At 37.5% G+C, this 21,372-nt stretch overlaps 1 long non-coding RNA gene across 1 annotated transcript in view; it reads left to right on the top strand.

The window, feature by feature from the left end:
- Positions 1 to 21,372, top strand: part of LOC120888475 (uncharacterized) — a 90,736-nt gene that overhangs the window by 33,869 nt on the left and 35,495 nt on the right. The window contains exons 2-3 of the long non-coding RNA XR_013440076.1: positions 2,988 to 3,063; positions 18,565 to 18,628. This is a non-coding gene — a long non-coding RNA (uncharacterized LOC120888475). The remainder of the gene's footprint in view (positions 1 to 2,987; positions 3,064 to 18,564; positions 18,629 to 21,372) is intronic.

The following is a 21,372-nucleotide window of genomic DNA, read 5'->3' as shown; positions in this document are numbered from 1 at the left end:
GATCTCTTTGATTTCTTTGTCCTTTGATCCTTATTTTTAGTACTTAGACCTTTATTTTCCTTTTTGCCTTCACTATGTCCTGACTCTCAGTTCTCAGGTCTATACTTTGAGTCATGGAATTCCATTCTCTTTACTCTGGACTTTAGGAGACATTATTGATATTAGGCTCCCAGTATTTTCCTATGAGACAAATATCCTTAAAGTTTTGCCTTCATTATCTTTCTTAAAAATTCATATTTTTTTAAAAAAATTATGTTTTCCTAAAGTCAATTATTTGGCTTCTGTGGCACTGCATAATCTTTGCTTGTCTTATCTGTTCAATTCTATTTCCTATGATTTCCTTGCATACACCCTATTAATTATCTTCTGTTCATATTGTGGATACAGATACAGTGATGACCTTCCCTCGACCTGAAAGCATCATGTTTCTGGCACTTTCTTCTCTGCCAGATGGCTTTCTTCTCCATCTGTGAATTTCCTCACCTTTTTATAGGTATAATCAAGTCAGAGCAATATGCTCAAGTTTCCCGTCCTTGGTGGTAGGTGAATTGTTCTGAAGAGTTTTCTACATGGTTTCTTTAGTGGCAAAATAATGGCTCCCCCAAAGATATCTACATCTGAGCTCTCAAAACCTGTGACTAGGTTACCTAACTTGACAAAGAGGACTTTGATGATTGATGCAATTAGATTAAGAATTTTGATATGGAAAGAATCATCTTGGTGGTCCCAATGTAATCACAAGGGTCCTTATAAGAAAGATGTGATGATGGAGGCAGATTGATGACACTCTGGAAGAGGCTGTTGCTCAAAAAATGTAAGTAACCTATAGAAACCAGAAAAGTCAAGGAATAGATTCTCCTGTTGAACCACCAGAAGGAATGCAGTTCTGTTGACACTTTGATTTCAGCTTTGTAGACCTGTTTTTGTACCTCTGGTATCCAGAAATACATGATGTAAAAAGAAATGAATAAAATAATGGTATTGTGTCCAACTACAACCAAAAAAGTAAACGTTTAAAAAAGAAATATATGATAATATGTTTGAATTAAGTCACTAACTTGGTGATTGTTTGTTATAGCAGTGAGAGTAAACTAATACAGTGTCTCTGAGTTCCCCAGGACAGTTGAGCCCATAGTGGTTACACACTCATTTTCATACACTGCATTGCCTTCTCTATACTGTCTGCATTACTTTCCCTCCTTCTTCACTTATGCTTCCTGGTATTACACCCAAGTAAACTACCTCCATCTCAAGATCTGCTGTGGAAAAACCCAAACTAGGACACCATAATTTCTGTTTCCCTAATTTCCCAATATATTTTTTTCCTTGCTTAGAGAGCTCTTCTTTCTCCTTTCTCTTTCCAGTTCCATTCACTGACTTTAAGGCCAAGTTAAGAACAACTTCCTTCTCCATAAGGTGTTTTTAAGGTCCTCTTCTTTTCTTTCTCTACTTCTAATATATGAGTATAATCTTTATTCTCTTAATATTTTACATGAACTTTTTCTTTACCTATCCACTCCACATTTCAGATGCTAAAATTCTCGTTCTTCTGTGATAGACTATGTTAGCTGAGCCAAGCTTTCTGCACTGCATAAGAATTTCAGTAGCTTCCAGTCAGGCTTACAGGTGAATGTTTATTATAGGCATTCTATCCTCTTGTAGTACTGGAACAAAAAACAAAACAAAACAAAATGCCTTTTTACCAAATTCTTGTCCAAAAGGAGCTTATACACTTGAGTGTGTTTGTTAGAACACAGACACCAACTAAAGAGATCAGTAGAATATATGGCACATTGGATAATGATAAGGGCTAAAAACAACAAAATAAGTTTAAAGAAGGATAGAGATCAGGTAGTTTTAGATAGTAGGTTAAAGGGAAAGTCTAACTTCACTGAAGAAAGTAAAGACTTGAAGGAGATGAGGCAGCAAACTGAGTGGATATCTTGGAGAACACTTAAGGCAAAGAGAATCATGGCGAAAAAGGCCTAGCCTGAAGTGTTTATATTTAGTTGTATTCTAGGAAAGTTAAGGAGCATCATACAACCATAGAAAGGTGAGCAAGATAAAGCTAATAGGAGAGAAGTTCAGAGAATTAATGGAAGTCAGATCCTTTTCTGTTCTCTCAGAATTCAAGCACATTTGTATTTTCTGGATACAGTTATCAGTGGTGTTCCTTTTTAACCCTTCTCTTGGGTCATTGCATGGCTTAACTTTTATATAAACATGATGATAAGTCAGTCGAAGGTGGGTTTCAACCAGGGAAATGACACGATCTAATTAACATTCTAATGGGATCAATCTAGCTGTTGTATAGAGAAAAGAACAAAGAGTTGTCTCCATTATTTCAGAGAAATAGGAAGTATGGTCATCAATAGGATATGAGGATAGATGAGAAGATATTGGAGACAGAGGAGCAAGGAGAGGAATAGAGACCAATGATCAAGGTGGTGGAAATTAGGATTTGGTAGTTCTTTCAACATTGGTAATGACAACTTCTAGGACTATGACCATGAGAATGAATGGTTGAGGTGGGGTGAGGGACAAGGTCATTGGAGGTGAGTAGGGGTCTATGCCATTGGAGAGCCAGTGTTGGAAGGGCATCTATAGTCTCACAAATACTATTAGAATCACACATTGAAGATTTATATGGTAAAAGGTAGTGGCAACCAATAATGAATAATTGCCAATATAGAATGTATTTGTAAATGTGATTTTTTAATGTGTTTTGTCATTCAGATGCCCTCTGTACATAAATAGAAGAGTATGAAAGAATTTTAAATTACAAATGGGGGGTTAAGAGAGGTAATGTGGGATCAAATTTTGTGTAAGCACAATAGAGCCACCCAACAAACTAGCTCCTCTGTAATTACAATTCAGATATACTAGTTCATTATAGTTCTCAGTAAAAAAAAAATCTGGCAGCAAAAACAAAAGAGGGATTGGGTTTAGTTTTCCAGTTTAATTGTACACTATGTTTTTGTTTCCAGGCAGACTGTTCTGAAAACTTGGAAAACTAAGCATACTGTTAATAAGTGGGGAGAGATCTGGGAAATCATGATCAAGGTAAAGATGAATATTTTATAATTTATGGAACTGCATGTACAAGAGTTGTATGCTTTTTGTGACATGTTGCTGTAGACAAACTTATGAAGTAGGTGTGTTTATTCTCATTTTGGCTGAAAAGCTAAATTTCAGAGAAAGTAAGTAACTTGCCCAAGGACTTCTGCCACTATGCATAATTCTAAATTTACTCATTTGCTTAATAGAAATAGTTATTATTTACTATATGACTGTGATAAGCACCTTAGACTGTCTGCAAAAGGATACAAAGTCCCTGCCTTATATAGCTTATAGACTGTTGGGAGCAAATAGAAGAAACATTCAGATAAACATTGTAAAATGTTCCCCAAATCCATTATTACTTTTATGGTCTCAGAGAAGGATTTAACAAATTAACAAAGTAATTGATTTTAACTTAGTCTTTACCTGAGAGTTTCCGTTGCTCAACTCCTCCCTGCATTGTGGAGTGTCCCTCTCCTGTTATTGGCAGTTATCTACAAACTTCCACAGTATTTTGAGGTCATTGTTTTTATTCTTTCATCTTTTCTCCTAAAAGCCTTAGGATTTTAGGATTTCTTCTTAGACCTAGGATCTATCTCAAGGAGATCTTTTTGTATGATATAGCAGTTGAGGTTCTTTTTACCCCATATAATATAAGTTTATTTCAGTTTCATTGATTATAATATTTTTCTTTTTCCATTTAATTACTTTAGCCTCTTTATCATAAATTAATTGACTGTCTTAAGTGTGGGTTTGTCTTTGTACCAATACCAAATATTCTCATCACTGTTGGTTTGTAATATACTTCTGAAGTTGGGAAGTATAAGTCCTCCAAATTTGTTCCTTTAAAACAACATTTTGGTTATGCATTTCTTATAAATTTTGGAAGAACCTCAACTGCCATACCATACAAAAAGATCTCCTTGAGATAGGTCCTAGGTGTAAGAAGAAATCCTAAAATGTAAAAGAGATGTGGACATGTGTTCTCCCAGGGCCTTGTGTTAATCTCAGAGTAGATTTTTGGGATATGGGTTGCACTCTATCAGGACTAAATGAGAGAGCCCTCCTATGTTTCTTAATACATTTTATATGTGCATGCAGGTAGGTGTGTTTGTGTGCATGTGTCTGTGTGTTTTATGGCAAAACTTCTAAGTCAGGCCCAGCAGAGGCCCTAGACCTTTGGGTGTAATGGAATTACTTTAGGAAACACACATGGAAAAGGTATAAAGGGTCAAACCATGTGTGAATACATCCAAAATTTTGGGTTTCATCATAACATCAATGGGAAGCCATTGATGTTTGTTAATATGACTATTATTGCACTGTGGAAAAGAGACTAGAGGAGGGATAAAGGTAATTTTCAGAGAATCTAGTTAGTGAGAGATTGTAAGAGAAAATGGTAATTTGAGCCAAGAGAATGTTGATAAAGATGCAAAGGAGTCTGTTCATCTAATATTTAGGAAGCAAAGTAGACAACTAGATGTTAGACTACATATGACAGATTATAGTGAGAACAGGACTCCAGGATGACTTTTAAATCTATGGCTTGTGTAACTGCATGAACATTTGTGTCATTTCCGAGATAAGAAGCATTGGAGAGAACCAGGTTAGTATTCAGGATAGGGCTGTGTTAAATTTTGGGTAGATAATTATGACCTTCACTTCTGAACTATGCCAAATAATTGATTATCAGGAGTCTACATAGCAGGGAGAAGTATTGTTAGGAAATATAAATGAAATATGAATCATCCATGTGTAGGTGGTAATTGAAGTTGTTAAAAAGTAAACTGAGGCACAATAACATCTATGAGAGTTTATTTCAACAAACAATCAAAAAGTAAGCAAAGGGGAAGTGGTTCACAAGCTCTATTGACAGAACATGGGTGGGGGAAACTTTTATAGGATTAAATACAGAAGTAAAAAAAAAGAAAAGTAAAAAAAAAAGATATTAATTGGTCACAGTTATGTAGTGCCTTATTTGGACCAACCCACTGAAAAATACCTAGTTATATAAGTTTGTTGGTTGCTTCAGATTGGTTGAATCTGAATTCCATTTATTTAATTTTTAAATATAGGCATTTACAATAAATAAATTTAGTTAATCTTCACTTATGTTTCCAAATCAAGCAAAGCTGAAGGTACAAAGTTCAAATGGAGCTTGGCAGAGATTCTCTGGGAGTATTGATATCTCAAATATCAGAAGGCTTATTATTCTCAGTATCCCTAACAGTATACAAACTGTAGTCTAAACTGTAGTCATCTCTCTCCTGCCTTACCATATCAGCCTTCTCACTCATCTAAGTGGCAGTGGGAACCAGTAGGATACAAACTATCTAGATAGTATAAGCTGAAAAGTTTAAGAATGTAAAAATTAAGTTCTGTTTTCCTGGAACCTGAAACTCATGTAGAAGTTGAAAACAATCCCAGAAATGCCCACTAAATGTATGTTGAAATCTCCCCTGATCATCTGGTTGCTCTACGAAAACAACCCCTCCCAGAAAACGTGCAATGATTGGCTATGCTGTATGTGAAGTCCTTGCCCTCTCCAAGGAAAGTATATAAGCTCTGCTTAAGCTGTTCCCAGGGCTCTCTGCTCTATTCAAGTGAGCTCTGAGCCCCAGCATGCTGGACCCCCAATAAACCCTTTGCTGTTTCATGAGACAGTCTCTTGGTGGTCTCTTCCTCCGACGCTCCCCTGACCTTTACATCTGGAGGTTCCACTGAGATCCGGCAGTGGCGGATGAAAGACCTCAATGGGCTCCTCTCGGAGTAAGTAAGGCGCCTCTTTCTGGTTTCAGGTTTCAGGTTAGGGCTTGGCAAAGTGGCTGTCGGTGAAGAGCGTGAGCTCTCTCCGATGGTGGCTGACAGACGTGTCACAGAGCCACAGGCCATGTCTCTGGGGGACGCCCCAGAGGACTCGGGAAATCGAGGAACAATAGTCTCCTCGACTCAGTGATATTTTGTTTCGGATTCGGTATTGCCAGCCCATCGGGTTTTGCCGGCTACTCAGTCCTGATCTCGGTGTTGGACGTCCATTGTCTGTCTTTATTGTCTTGTTTTGTCTGTGTCATGTGTCGTTGCTTTTACTGTTTGTGTATCTTTCATTATGGGAAAGAGCACTTCAACGCCTCTGTCCCTGACCCTTGATCACTGGACCAAAGTCCACTTAAGGGCTCAGAATCTTTCTTTTTCAGTAAAACGCCGGATCCGGAAGACTCTCTGTGCCTCATAATGGCCCACCTTTGGAGTCAGATGGCCCCCAGAGGGATCTTTCTACTTCCCACTAATTCAAAAAGTCAGAGATATTGTCTTTCAGCCGGGGCCACATAGCCATCCAGATCAACAGCCATATATCTTTACTTTGCAGAACCTCTGTGAATCTCCTCCTCCATGGGTAAAGTCTTTCCTTGTCCCTGCCCCTGCTCCTACTCGTTCCCCCACGATTCTATTTCTCAAACCCTCTCCTCCTCCCCCTCCTCCACCCTCTGTTCTCCCTGAGTCTCAAGATTTGACTCTACTGGACTCTCCTCCCCCTCCTTATCCCCTGCCCTCGTCCCCCAACCCCCAACACCCTCTAAGTGATTCCCCTGCTGCTGACTCAGCCTCTCCGCCATTGGAGGAAGCTAGGCCAGCCCAGTGCCCTCCAGATGATTCCCCCACGTCACACACAGCCCCTCCTCCCCTGGAGGAAGCTGGCCTGGCTAAAGGAACTCACCGGTGGCGAATGATTGAAAACCCTGAAGCTCCCGTGATGCTCCCCCTCCATCCCTACGGGCCAATGATTAACGACGGCCATGGGGGAGAAATGCAAGCCTACCAGTATTGGCCTTTCTCCTCTTCAGACCTATATAACTGGAAAAATAACAATCCCCCTTTTTCCGAGGACCCCACCCGGCTCACAGGTCGGGTTGAGTCATTGATGTTTTCACACCAGCCTACTTGGGATGACTGCCAACTACTCCTAGGGACTCTCTTCATGACAGAGGAATGAGAGAGAATCCTCCTGGAAGCTAGAAAAAAAAATATCCTTGGACAAGATGGGCGACCGACACAACTTCCCAACATAATTGAAGCCGGCTTTCCCTTGAACCAACCCAACTGGGACCCCAACACCTTTGAAGGTAGGGAGCATCTGTCCACTTATCGCCGGGCTCTAATAGTGGGTTTCCAAGCGGTCGCTAGGTGACCAACTAATTTGGCCAAGGTAAGAGAGATTATTCAAGGGCCTGATGAATCTCCCTCTATGTTTCTAGAGAGAATTATGGAGGCATATAGGAGATATACTCCTTTTGATCCTCAAAAGGATCAAAAGGCATCTGTCACGATGGCCTTTATTGGGAAAGCTGCCCTAGATATTAAAAGAAAGTTACAACACTTAGATGGATTACAAGATATGACTTTGAGAGATTTAGTCAGAGAAGCCGAGAAGGTATACTATAAGAGAGAAACTGAGGAAGAGAAGGGACAAAGGGAGAAAGAAAGGGAGCAAAAGGAGGATGAGAGAAACAAAAGACAGACTAAGGCGTTGACTAAGGTCCTGGTTACAAGAGCAAATAGGCCAGAAATTAAGAAACAGGGAGACAGGAAGGGATACCTGGGCCCACGCCAGAGGCCACCCCAGCCTCTGTAAAGAAAAAGGACACTGAGCCAAAGAGTGCCCTAGAAAGAAGCAGCCACGCCAGCCAGCCATTCTGACTCTGGAGGATGACTAGGAAAGTTGCGGCTCGGATCCCCTCCCCGAGCTCAGGGTAACTTTTGAAGTGGAGGGGACCCCAGTAAATTTTGAAGTGGATACAGGGGCAGTATACTTAGCCCTTAAGACTCCATTGGGCCCTCTGTCAAATAAAAGGTCTCTGGTTCAAGGGGCTAAAGGCAGTAAATATCGGGCTTGGACAACTAAGAGGACCATGGACCTGGGGAGAAAAAAAGTCCATCACTCCTTCCTAGTGATCCCAGAATGCCAGGCCCCATTGATGGGCAGGGACCTGCTCACCAAGCTCCGGGCCAAAATAACTTTTAACCCTGAAGGCCCCCAAGTGGAATTTCTAAATCCTTCAGTAAAAACTCCTATAGTCATGGCTTTGACTATGTCAGTAGAAAATGTACATCAACTCACACACCTTTGTTCAAAGAAACTACAGGCATTCCTGAAGGATCAAGAACAGAGTTTTCCACTAACCGACTCACAGCAAAAGGAAATAGCTGAACTGGTAACAAAAGCCTGTCGGGTCTGTCAATTGGTTAATGCTTACCCTTCCAAGCTTCCTGCAGGAAAGCGCCTATGAGAAATCAGACCAGGACAATTCTGGGAAGTGGACTTTACTGAAATTAAGCCAGCATGGTATGGAATTAAATATCTCCTAGTCTTTGTAGATACATTTTCAGAATGGATTGAAGCCTTCCCCCCCCCCCAAAAAAAAAAAAAGAAAAAAAAGAAACGGCGCAAATGGTAGTCAAGAAGATGCTGGAAGATATTTTTCCAAGATACGGCCTGCCTAAGGTAATAGGGTCTGATTATGGACCGGCGTTCATGGCCCAGGTAAGTCAGGGGTTAGCCAGGACCCTGGGGATTAATTGGAATTTACATTGTGCTTATAGACCCCAGAGCTCAGGACAGGTAGAAAGAATGAATGGAACCATTAAAGAGACCTTAACGAAATTAAGCTTAGAGACTGGCATAAAAGATTGGACTATGCTCCTGCCTTATGCACTGTTTCGTGTAAGAAATTAAATATAATTTAAAAACAGCATGTGTAATAAGAGTTGCTTTTTTGAAACTGTGCACACTTTCCTGTTAGACCTCTGTTTTAAAACTACTCTTTTTGTCATTATTTTTGGTTGTTATTTTATAAATGTGGGATCATAGCACTGCCTGATTTTTGGAGTTTTTGAATGCTACCACTAATTAAATTTGGTATGCCACATTTGGTGGTTGTGTCATTATCATGCCTTTTGAAAGAGAATAATTGTGACCTGTATTTACTTTCTGGTGGGTTTATTGTTATCTAAAACTTTCAAATGTTTTGAAAGTCTCATTTGGACCTGGCTATGTTACAGAGACGGGAAGTGAAGATATAGAATAGTATAAAAATTCCATATTTGGTTTTCTTTTCCAATAAATTAATTACTTACCTTATCACCTGAAATCTAGGTCATGCTCATTCTCGAGAATTCTCTGCGCATGTTGGTGTGCACATTTTCTTTTCCTGTCATGAATCATCCAGATGGAAGATGACAGGATAAGAAATTTCAGACGAATGTGGTTTTAAATGTTATTCATTTGAAATTCCTTGGAAAAATTATTCATTAAACAGAAGTGATTTTCTCATCATCAAGAGAAAAATTTCCTTACTGGGAAGAAAATAATAATCTATTCCTAGTTCTAAAATTCTTCATGCACATGCCATATGAGAGGACCCAGTGGACTGAGGAAAGCTGGATAAACTCAAGTTTGGTTGTGCAACAAGGGCTACTGGTGGAGAAAAACATCCAAACATCTGGATGAATGTATCTGGGAAATGAGAGAACCTAACAAACGATTAAAATCTACCAGTCTCAGAGAGGAGAGTGAAAAGGGAGAGAAAATGTCTTTAAACTGACTAACGTCTTTTCAATGGAAATTAACATATTACTTTCAGGGAGACAGTGGGCTTCATTTTCCTAGCCCAGACACTAGGAGAAGGCCTCAGTTGTAGTCTGCCTTTGTGGCACAAGTGGTCTCTAGACAGTGAGCTGTGGGTGAACATGGCTAAAACTTAAGCACACACCATATATAGATGATCTAGAAGTGATATTACCATAAGCCAATGATACTTAGTCTCAACTAAAAGTCAGTGCAATGTACTTTTAAGTAAGGCCCATTTAATTAATTGGAAAGTTCACTAGTAAATTATCAATCATTACTATTTAATTGACAAGTTCACTCCTAAACCTGGAATTTTGTGGGTATTACAGATGGAAATTTAATCCTTTCTACTTCCTCCTCTGTGCCTCAGACTCATTAGACACTGAGTATAGGTCCATTACCAACTTAACCTTGTTTTGAACTCCTTACTTGAATGTGTTACTTGCTTTAGGTATTGGTAAAACTTATATAACAGGTCAGTGGGAATTAATTATTCTTACAATATTATTGCTAGCCTGATTGTCCCCTGATTTTTACTTTATTGAAAGTTTGTCATCTTTTAAAGCAGAAACTTCACATTACTTTTTAAATCCAAGAAAGCCTTAACTAAAATAAATTTTAGGTTATTATAATTTATTTTAGGTTGAATGCTGAATCAATATAAGATTATCTTCTCGAGTAAAGCTATCTAACTTTTCAACTATTTTGGTTATTTTCCTAATGCAATGTCATTACTATTTTCAAAACAATGAAAATTGCAAAAAGTCAAATATACATAAAAATGTAAGCATAAAAGAATATTACAAATTACATTGTGAGATATAGAATTGTCTTATGCCAAAGTTTTTCTCCAGGTGTGTTTGAATTTTAGTCTTGGTTATAATATCCATATTCTGTAATTTTACAGTGAAAAATATATCAACTGTTGATATCTATTAGGCACTTAAGTAGATATACAATCTTGAACAAGTTTCCTAACTCTTCTGATTAGATTATTTCCTGCAAGAAAAGTCTTAAAAAAGTAAACCATTCCTCATAATGTTAAGTGAAACAATCCAGGCAGAGAGACAAGTGTCACTATGTTTCCCCTCATGTGTGGAATATAGGGGGGAAAAGACATAAAAGTAGTGAGGATACTATTACAGAAGAGGAAAGAGATGGATATGATCAAAGCATTCTATTTGCATGAACAAATATGCCACAATGAAACCCACTGTCAAGGTTTAGATAGATATAAAGTGTCCCTCAAAAGCTCATATGTGAACAATGCAAGGATTTTCAGATGTAAAATGATTAGTTTGTACAAGATACAATTTAATCCACTGATGGGTTAACTGAGTGATAACCATATGCAGGTAGGGAAGAGTCCCTGGGGCTAGAGTCACTATGTCATTGGAAGTGTCCATCTCTCTGCTTCCTGTTTTCATGTCCTCAGCTACCTTTCTCTGCTATGCCTTTCAACTGTGATGTTCTGCTTCACCTTGGGCTCAGAGCAAGGGAGTCAGTGGTCTATGGACTGAAACCATGAGCTAAAATAAAGTTTTCCTACTTTACATTGTTCTTGTCATGTCTTTTGGTCACAGTAATATGAAAAGCTGACTAAACCAGAAACTGGTACCATGAAATGGGGGCATTGTGTGACTAACCTAATCATGTGATTCAGAAGCTTTGGAGCTTTTTGAAATTTGGGGGAGGAATTTTGAAATATTTAGAGATTCAAGCTAAAAAAGCTCTGGAGTATTGTAAATGGAGATTAACAGGTGATTCTGGTGGAAGTGCAGAAGACAAGAATGCAGATAGAACTGCGAACAGTAAAGACTGGGCTTATGAAGTTTCAGAGGCAGATCTTATTGGAAATGAACTAGAAGCTGTTATGTTTTGGCAAAGAAGTTGTCCACATTTTGCCCATGTCCTGAGACTTTTCTGTGAGATTGAATTTCAAGGTGATAGACTAATTAATCTGGTGGAGGAAATTTTTTAAAACATATTTTATGAATTTAATCAAAGGCCATTAATAAACTTTCTGAAACTCATATGGTCTGATCTTTGACTAATTCAAGATTCTTCATGTTGACTTTTAATCCTTTGGAATAGCTTAACAACTTTAGGACTATTGAATGTGATGGATAGTTCAGATTCAAATTATGCATGTCTAGACCCAATTATTTTGTCAGCTATTTTTCTAAGAATCCTTTTTCTAAATTGAATTTTTTTAGACAATAGTCTCATTGTCTTTGTGGTCATTGTTTCTTATACTCTTAGTTAAAGAGAATTGGGACCTACAATATATCTTGCATATGATAAAACAATATAAAGATATATAGATTAGTTAACATGCATATATAATAATATACCGTATTTTATACATGTAGAATACTTCATTTTCTAACTTCCCATTTGTTAACTTCCCATTCACAGATGGGACTATGAGGTTTTTGTTTAACCAGGCTAAGAACTGAATAGTTCTGTCCTGGAAAAAAAATACTTTGTTGATGCCTAATTCTTAATATGATGTTATTTGAAGATTAGGCCTTTGAAATATAATTAGGTCATAAGGATGAAGCACTCATGAATGTGATTAGTGCCCATATAAAAGGAGACATGAAACCAAAGGGTGTTCTCTGTTCTTGATGGAGGAAATTTCAAGGCAGCACACATTCAGGCAATTGTATAGGTATTGCTAACAACTTTTAGTAAAATTTACTATGATAATCAGGAGCAGAAAGTGAAGTTGAAAAATTTGAAAAACTAGCAGTTTGATCAGAAAAGTGTGAGTAAAACTGAGACTAAGTGTTATGGTTTAATTATTAGGTGTCCCCCAAAAGCTCATGTGTGAAACAATGCAAGAAATCTTAAAGGTGAAATGATTGGGCTGTGAGAGCCTTTATATAATCAGTGAATTAATCCCCTGATAAAGATAAACTGAGTAGTAACTGAAGATGGGTAAGGTGTGGTTGGAAGAGGTGGATCATTAGGAGGTATACCTTTGGAGTATATACTTTGTATCTTTGTAAGTGGAGTCCCTCTCTCTCTGTGCTTTCTGATCATCATGTGAGCCACTTCCTTCCACCACACTATTCCACCCTGATGTTTAATCTCGCTTTGAGCCCCAAGAAATAGAGCTGGCTGTTACAGACTGAGAACTCTTAAACCATGAGACCCCAAATAAAATTGTTCTTGTCAGGTCTTTTAGTCACAGCAATAAAAAGGCTGGCAAAAACATTAAGGAATGTGTGATTTTTTATATTTGTTTTTTTGTTATACTTGGAAACAATACCTTTATTTCACTAATTTATTTACTTTTAATGTGGTGCTGAGGATTGAACCCAGGGTCTTGCAAGTGGAGGCGAGTGCTCTACCGCTGAGCAACAACCCCAGCGCCCCTCCCCACCATGTGTAGTTTAAAGATATTAAAATCACTAAAGAAATGTTAAATACTTTACCCAGAAATAATAAGAAAGATAGTTTGAAGCCATCTGAAGTATTGGAAAGACTATCTCTTCTCAGCCTTTTGGTGAAGACCAAATATAGGACTTGGCAAGCTCATATCCGTCTCAGGTTCAAGTAAAAATCATTTGAGATCTTGGAAGAACCCTGTTTATAAATGAAGGCCTAGGAAGTTGTTTTACTGTGCAGATCCATCTAGGTACTCAGAGGCTGCTGCAAGTGTGGTGGGGGAGGCTTGGCTACTGCTCCAAATGGTGGAAGACCTTGGCATCACTCATGTGGTGCTGGTTTTGTAGGACTGTAGGATACTAGAGTTAGGGAGTCATGGAGGCTTCCACCAATATTTTGAAGGAAGGCCTAGGAGGCCAGGAAAAGTGCATCAAGGTTAGAGTTCCTTCAGGAATATATGAGAAGGAAACTGAAGCTGTAGTGGGAACTCCTAAGATTAAGAGATGCTAGTAATGTAGAATGTCTGCCAAGGAAAGCTATAAGAATATAGCAGAAACAAGCTAAGAGAGGTCATGTGGGCTGCAATCAACAAGAACGAAGGGGTGGAGCTACACAAGTTCTTCGGAGGGAACATCATGATGCCATGTGCTCTAGATACTAGACTTGGAGCTATAGAGTTTATATGCCCAGCTGGATTTTGGTTTGCTTTGATGCCATTCCTTCTTTCTATGCCCCTATTTCTCTATTGTGCAATGGAAATGTTTACTCTATGAATATATATATATATATATATATATATATATATATATATATATATAAAACTAATTTTCACAGGGGCTTACCCTGAGAGTTTGCCTTGAGGTTCAGAGAGGACTTTGGACTTGTACTTTTGGATAGTGCTAAAACTTTTAAAATTGTGGGGACTTTGTAAGTTGTCTAAATGAGTTTTGCATTGTGAAATGGGCACAAGCTTTTGGGGGCCAGGGGTAGAATGTTATGGTTTACATTTACAGTGTGTCCCAAAACTCGTATGTGAGACATTACAAGAATTTTCGAAAGTAAAATGCTTACACTATGAGAGGTGTAACCTAATCAGTGGATTAATTCACCAATGGAATATTGGGTGGTAACTCTGTGCAGGTAAAGTATGACTGGAGGAGATAAGTCCCTGGTGGTGTGCCTTTGGGGTTTATATTTCTGTTGAGCAGAGCTCTCTCTTCTTCCTGTTGCCATGTCCTGGGCTGTTCTCCTCTGCCATGCCTGTCCACCATGATGTTCTGCTTCACTTTGGGCCCAGAGCTATGGAGGCAGCAGTCTATGGACTGAGACCCCTGAAACTGTGAGCCAAAACTTAACTTTTCCTCCTCTACATCGTGCTTGTCATGTATTTTGGTTAAAAAGCTGATTAAAACACCCATCATTCTATGCACTTAAAATACATTAATGAGAAAGTCATTCAGAATTTTAATTTACATTTCCAATATTTGTTCTTCGATGTGAAAAACACTTTAGAATTATAAATTAGTGGATTTTGAAAAGTTTTTAAATAGTAAAATATACCAAAAAATGCCTTGTGAGATTACTCTGAGGGAAACTGATGCTCAAAGAGATTTAATACAATGAAGTTACACACCAACATCTGATACTTTATCCCTTCTTCCTGAATCAAAATGCTGTATTCTTTTCAATTTCTAGCCTCTAGAACTCTCTAAAATATTATAAGCAGTGAAGTACTCAGTTGGTAAGTATTAATGGCACTTATGTGACTTCAGAGTCATATATAAAAGCTTATTGTCACATAGGGAAAGACATTGCGTAGTATTTAGGTCACCATTTCACAGTCTATTCTGAAAAGCCTGCATTTTGGTTAGACAGATTTGGTTTGAGATTTTTCCAACCTCATGTATTCTTCTGTAAAATGTAAATAACAATGCACTTTGGAGAAATTTTGTGGAAAATTATTGGCTACAACACCCCATTTACCTCCTCCTACCATTGGATTCCATCCCACACTCTTTTCTAAGATGCATATTGCTCCTGATGAAACTTGGGTTTCCCTTTTTAAGGCAGAGGGAAATCCTTTTCTCCTCAAGGAGGCAGTATGGGTAGCTTTTTGTGCTTTTACAAATATTGCCATTTTAAAAATGGCCAGAATGGTAGGGCAATTTTTTTTAAGTCATTGGTAATGTTAGAATACCAAGAGCCAGGAAGACGAAGACTAATAGGCTGGCTTTTCCTTTTGAATGTTCTCCAAATACTATCAAGCGGCAATTGAATTGTGCATATCAGTCCTACTTGATGTGTAATGATTGTGGTGAGAAAAGCAGCAAAAATATGATAGCACTGTAACTTAAATTTAAAGAAATAAGAAGTTTAAATTATCCTGTATCAATACTCACAATTGCTGTATAGTAGTTTCTCTTTCTGTATGAGCTATATTCTTAGGATATTGTCTAGACTGTAATTCACTAACAAGTTGAACCACCTATATTCTCTTTTTCATAGAAAAATAGAATCCAGGAAACAAATTACATCCATTTCCCATCTGTGAACATTGTCATACTCTGAGTTTATGATATTTGCTTTTGGTTTGGCAGGTCTGCATTTCTGATAAATACTAGGTCACTATTCTTAAATGGAAGCATTTATTTTGGATGCAGAATTTTGTGTACCATGCAGTGTTTGTGAATGTTAAAAAATCCTTTAGTTTTTTTTTTCTTTCCAAACTTATAATTTCCCATTGGGTATTTGATAATGTGTTTTATTGTTCTTGGGAGTCCAGTGGATTGGGAACTTCCCCTAAAGTTGGAATATGAGAATTTGGTATAGGCTTGCCTTTTCAGGACTACAAATAGTTAAATGTAATGACAATTTTATGAAAATAAATGAAAGCAGAAGCCAGAACAGTCTCCAAAACTTGTGCACATGTAGGATTTTAGATGACAGAATCTACTGAAGAGAAGTACTTATTTTAACTGGAATAATTGTTTTTGTATGAAATATTTTTTAAAATCCATGCATTGCTCTCTTTCAGAATATTTTTCACAAATGTAGTTTTACAAAGTTTTACTAAGAATTTGTACAGATATTACAGATATTATTAGAAGGCACACAATGGATTTGGAAGGTAAACCCAGTAGAATTGACTGTGAAAACCTGCTTGTGGTCAGATTAATAGGGGCTTACTTAGAGTACTTGGGTTTCTGTTGAAATGTTTGTTCTCCAGACCTTACAGAAGTTCTGTTCACTGAATTAAAGGATTTCTAGGTGATACATTCTAGCATTCTCCATAATCTTCTTTACACAAAGCTACCAATAAAAACCATAGACTCCTGTTCTCATCCTATTTAAATCAAAGAGTTTCATCGTATCTTAAGTTTTGTTTTGTAATTAGTTGGATCTTGGAAATAATATGACAGAGGCATCCCATCTATGGCACAAGGGCTTTGGAATTAGGAAGTCTGAGAGTGAATTTCAGCTGTCTCTTGTCAGTTATGTCACCATAGGCAAGTTGTTTAATCTTACTGAGCCCAAGTTTGGCCATCTGTGAAATGAAGATGATAGCATTTTTAAAACCTCTTAGGCATCTTTGTGAGATTTGAGATATTCTATATAAGACATGTAGTGACTGGCAGATGTTAAATAAACAATGCTAATTTTGATAATAATGCTAAATCAATGCATTACTATTGAGGACTTTTTAAGTTTGTAGAAATTAAATGTCAGTACATAGAATTTGTTTAGAATTCATGTCAATGGCTTGCAAATGAAAGGTGACATGTATACCACATTAGGTATATACATATATTATAATACTGTTTTGCACAATTTCGTATTCATAAGATGGCCAGATCCAAGCTTTTATTTACAATTTTCTAATATTGAGGCTTCTAAGAATCCAGAACTTAATAAGAAGTCTGTCTCATTTCCTTTGTCATTGTATTACTGCCTTTTCCAGAAAGTTAAAAATGCAAAGTAATTATCTGAAGTCTTAAATGAATAGTTATCCTTGTAGGGTATTAAACTTACTTAGTCAACAGGTTCAATTTAAAGATTTAAAGAGAAGAGGAAGTGTGGAGTAATTAACTTTGAAAACAGGAAATCAACTTGTTCAAATTCTCCAACTGGGTATCTCTACAGAAACAAATAATACTGTTTGCCTCTGCCAATCAGAAAAGCCCCTCCTAGGTCCACTTTACTTTCTTTGTGTTGAAGAGTTTTGATTACACAGCAAAGTTCCTTTTTAAAATGAATATATGTGTGATGATAAATAAATATATATGTGAATGTGAACATATATATTCAAAAGAGTCTTTATTAATATCCTTGATCCAATCTAAGCTAGAACAAAACTGCTTATTTTTTTTACATCATTTGTTTTTACTAACCTGATGCAAGTTGTTAATTGATGAATAAATGGTTACTCAACTATCTCTAGGGCCATGGGACAAATGATGTCCTAGAGAAGATTTGTGTCTGAATTTCAGCTCTGAAATTTTGTCATAAAGATTGAGAGAAGTCACCTGTTTAAATCATTTATTTAAAATACACAGGCAAGGAGAGTCCTAAATTGAAATTTTATACAATAAATAGTAAAACATTTATCTGCATCACTAATAGTTCAAAACATTTATTCACCCGATGGTATCCTGAGGCCACAGGACAGAGCAAGACACACCCGTGGGTGACCGTTTTGGCAGAAACAGGGTTATATGAGAATAGGTTAAAGGAGATGATAGACACAGATGATAACATTAATGAATTTGATTTGAAAAAAATTCTTCAGAAAATAGGAAATTCCCAGAGCCCTAGAGGAGAGGTGAATGTGTATTGGTGATCTGCTGCACGTGACATAAGATAGAGGCAGGAGTGGCAGAAGGTGACTGCTTTAGGTGATAGACACTTTATATTGTGGAGCGGAAGCCAAATGCAGGGATATGATTGATCCATCATCTCAACAGAATCAAGTTACTGGACATAAAGGAAGAGGGAGGGAGAGTAAAATGGAAGCATTTGTCATTGAGTGTGGGTGAAGAACAGGCAGGAAAACAGGACAAATGAAGACATTCAGAGGAGACCTGAATCCTGCTTTGAGACAGAATGAGAACTTTCCTTGTCTCACAGGGACTTGTAAATCTGAAGCTATAGATATATCATTTGTCTCAAGAACAGACTTATACTATCCAGGCAAACCATGCAAAATGTTTACTAACAATCATAGTTATAAAAATGTACATTTCCTGGTTTCAGGAAGGAATGAAAATTCAGCCTATGTAAGTAGGATCTACACAATGTATTACCTGTAACTGTGTCATAGAAATAAATTCCTGTTGTTAAAAGGAAAACAGCATTTGGCTGAAGTATTTTGAAAGGATTATGAGTTACACTAGAATGTATTTATGTCTCAAGTTGCAACAACAGTTGGTATAAATAAGCACCATCTACAAAAATAAAATCATTTTGAAATCATTTGTTCATTACAGTTTTAGCAGTCCAATTTCCTGAGAAATGCTGGAGGGATTGGCTGTCAGTCAAGTGAGACAGATGGTAAGTACTTATCCTAATCTCTGTTTGCTCTAAGTGATCATAATCACTAGTTTTTAATTCATTTTTAAAAGTCTTCAGTTGATTTTTAATTTATTTAATTTCAGTTCACTTCTAGAGAAAGCCTTTGACCTGCTTGAGCAATGTGTATGTTTCTGGATCATCACTGTACTCAGGGGCTAAGGACACCATATTAAATTCCTCCTGATGGGCTGTATTTTTTAGTATGTTTTGTACATGTGTGCATCTGTGTGTGAGTAGCTATAAAGCATACCAAAAAGGTATTGGAAAATGTGTATATAAAATTAAAACTGAAGATAAATATTTTATGATCTGTTAACTTTTTAAAATTGTTTGTGTCAATTAAAACCAAAACTAAACTTGGAGTGGTGGCACACATTGTAATTTTAGTGACTCAGGGGGCTGAGGCAGGAGGATCACAAATTCAAAGCCAGCTTCAGCAATTTAGTGAGATCTGAAGCAACTTAGTGAGACTCTGTCTCAAAATAAAAAATAGAAAGTGATAGGGGTGTACCTCACTGGTAGAGTGCCCATAAATTCAACCTCCAGTACTGCAAAATAAAACAAAAACACTAAAAACAAATAATTTTGACATGTTATAGTGGTAGTGGATAGATATTCCAAAGTTTCTAAAGGTAAAGGCTGATTTAATATTACAATGGCTATTCAACTCTAGTCATATAACTCACTGCTCAAGGAAATTAGACTAAATAAAATTTTTCTTTTATAAATATGCTTGGGCACATAGCAGAGATCACTGCAGGGAAAATTAAGCATCAAGTAACCCTACCCCAATTTGTAGGAAGCAATTGTGATTCTATGGATCATTACTTATAGCAAAGCAAAATAAATTTCAGAAAGTTATGCATATTTTTTCATGAAAATTTATGTTTTCATTGACACATAATTTCAGATAGCAAGAGAACCTAAAACTTTTGTTGGCAGGTAAGAATCATTTTAGATTATTATTACTATATTATTGAGGCAATTTTTTGCTCAACCTGTTTTTAAACATGAAATCCTCTTCCTCATAACTTTTGTTCAGAGAACATAACAGAGTGTGAATAGAGGAAGTTATTGGGTACTATTCTAGACACTCACCTGTATCTTGGAAATAGGATTTGGCACTTTCTTTTGTTATCTTTTCAATACCATGTTTACTTCAAATGAATAACCAAATAACCAAGCTGCATGTTTTGAGGTGATTACAATAAGGTGAATGCAGCATGACCTTCAGAGACCAAAAAGTAGTAGATTAAGTAAAGGTTTCTACTGCTTTTTGTCAAGGCAGGATATTTTGCATGAAAATATGACTTCTCAGCTATTGTCAGAGGATGCTAGCAAACCCAACTCTGAAAACTCAGACTATGCTGGCAAAGTCATTAAGGCTCTGTAATTTTGGTCTGTTGCAAGACAAATGGAGAGCATTACTTTGTGGAAAGCATATATCCAGGCTATCTGACATATACTGGCAAGGGAGGGAGTTGCTCTTCTGGCTTTAAGATTTATTAGACCTGGATTCTGAGCTATCTACTTGCATAGGCAAGGTCTACTATTTTGATTTAGGTCTGTGAAAAATCATCTGGTCCTCATGCTTCAACTGCCACCTTAATTGGCTTGTTTTAAAAGTAAGTTCGTTGATTCACTTTCTGGATCTTTATTGAGTAATTATTTGTGCCAAACTTAGGCATGCGATTCAAGATGACTAAGGAAGATTGCCATGACTCTTGTTCAGTTTCCAGAATCCTATCGGGCATCATTCTAGAAAAAGTACCTATGATCCTAGGGTTTCTGTTACAGTGTGAAAGAACAGAAAACAAATAAATGATGCATTTACAAATGTGTTATCTTAAGTGGTAGTCAGAGATAAGAATCATAATCTAGCAGTACAAAGAGATTGAGAGTGATTTGAAGCATTGTTGTTTTATATAGAGAGATTTGGTAAGGTGAGGAAATAATTTAGTGTAAAGAGGCACATTTATATCTGGGTGAAGAATGTGCTGGTCAGAGGACAGCATGAGGGCAATTATGATGAGGCAAGGCTATTTTTTGATGGATTTGAAAAACAGCAAGGTGAGACTGATTGTAGTAGAATGAATATGGTGTAAAAAGGCAGAGAGAGGGTATCTGAACAGTAGCTAGTGTGCAGGACTAGAGGTAACTGTGGTCCCAAGCCTGAGTACCACTCATGTTTGCCCTGTAGGATCTAGGGAAGGTCTCCCAGCTCACAATTTTGGTGCTTGTCACTATTGTAAAGTCCCACCTTCACTATCACCTGTTCATTGGGGGCTGTGAATGTAAAAGTTCTAGGAAAGCAGCTACCAGTGGCCCTCAACCCTCTTGTACCTGTGCTTACCTGATGGGAACTAGAGTAAATCTTCTTCTCAGGCCTCCGCCTTAGGATGGCAGCTACAGGTACAAACAGCCTCAGCTTCATTCAAACTTGTCCCTGGGGATCAGGGAGGAGGGCTCATTCGTTGTCTTCAGCTCCAGGACTATAACAATTAATGGCACAGACCTTTTCTCCAACAGAGCTTGCCTGTCCTGTCCTGAGGACATTTTCATTCATGCCCTGGAGCTTCAGGAGTGCAGATAGCAAAGCCATATGTTCTATACCTACAAGAGAATGGATAACAGCACCTAAACCCCAAATGATTCCCGCACATGCCCTGGGAGACGGAGGGGAGGAGTCTCTTCATAGACCATGGACTTTGGACCACAGCACG

The sequence above is a fragment of the Ictidomys tridecemlineatus genome, chromosome 6 (genome assembly GCF_052094955.1).
Source record: "Ictidomys tridecemlineatus isolate mIctTri1 chromosome 6, mIctTri1.hap1, whole genome shotgun sequence".
NCBI classification, from domain to species: Eukaryota; Metazoa; Chordata; class Mammalia; order Rodentia; family Sciuridae; genus Ictidomys; species Ictidomys tridecemlineatus.
This window is presented reverse-complemented; position numbering and strand designations above follow the sequence as displayed.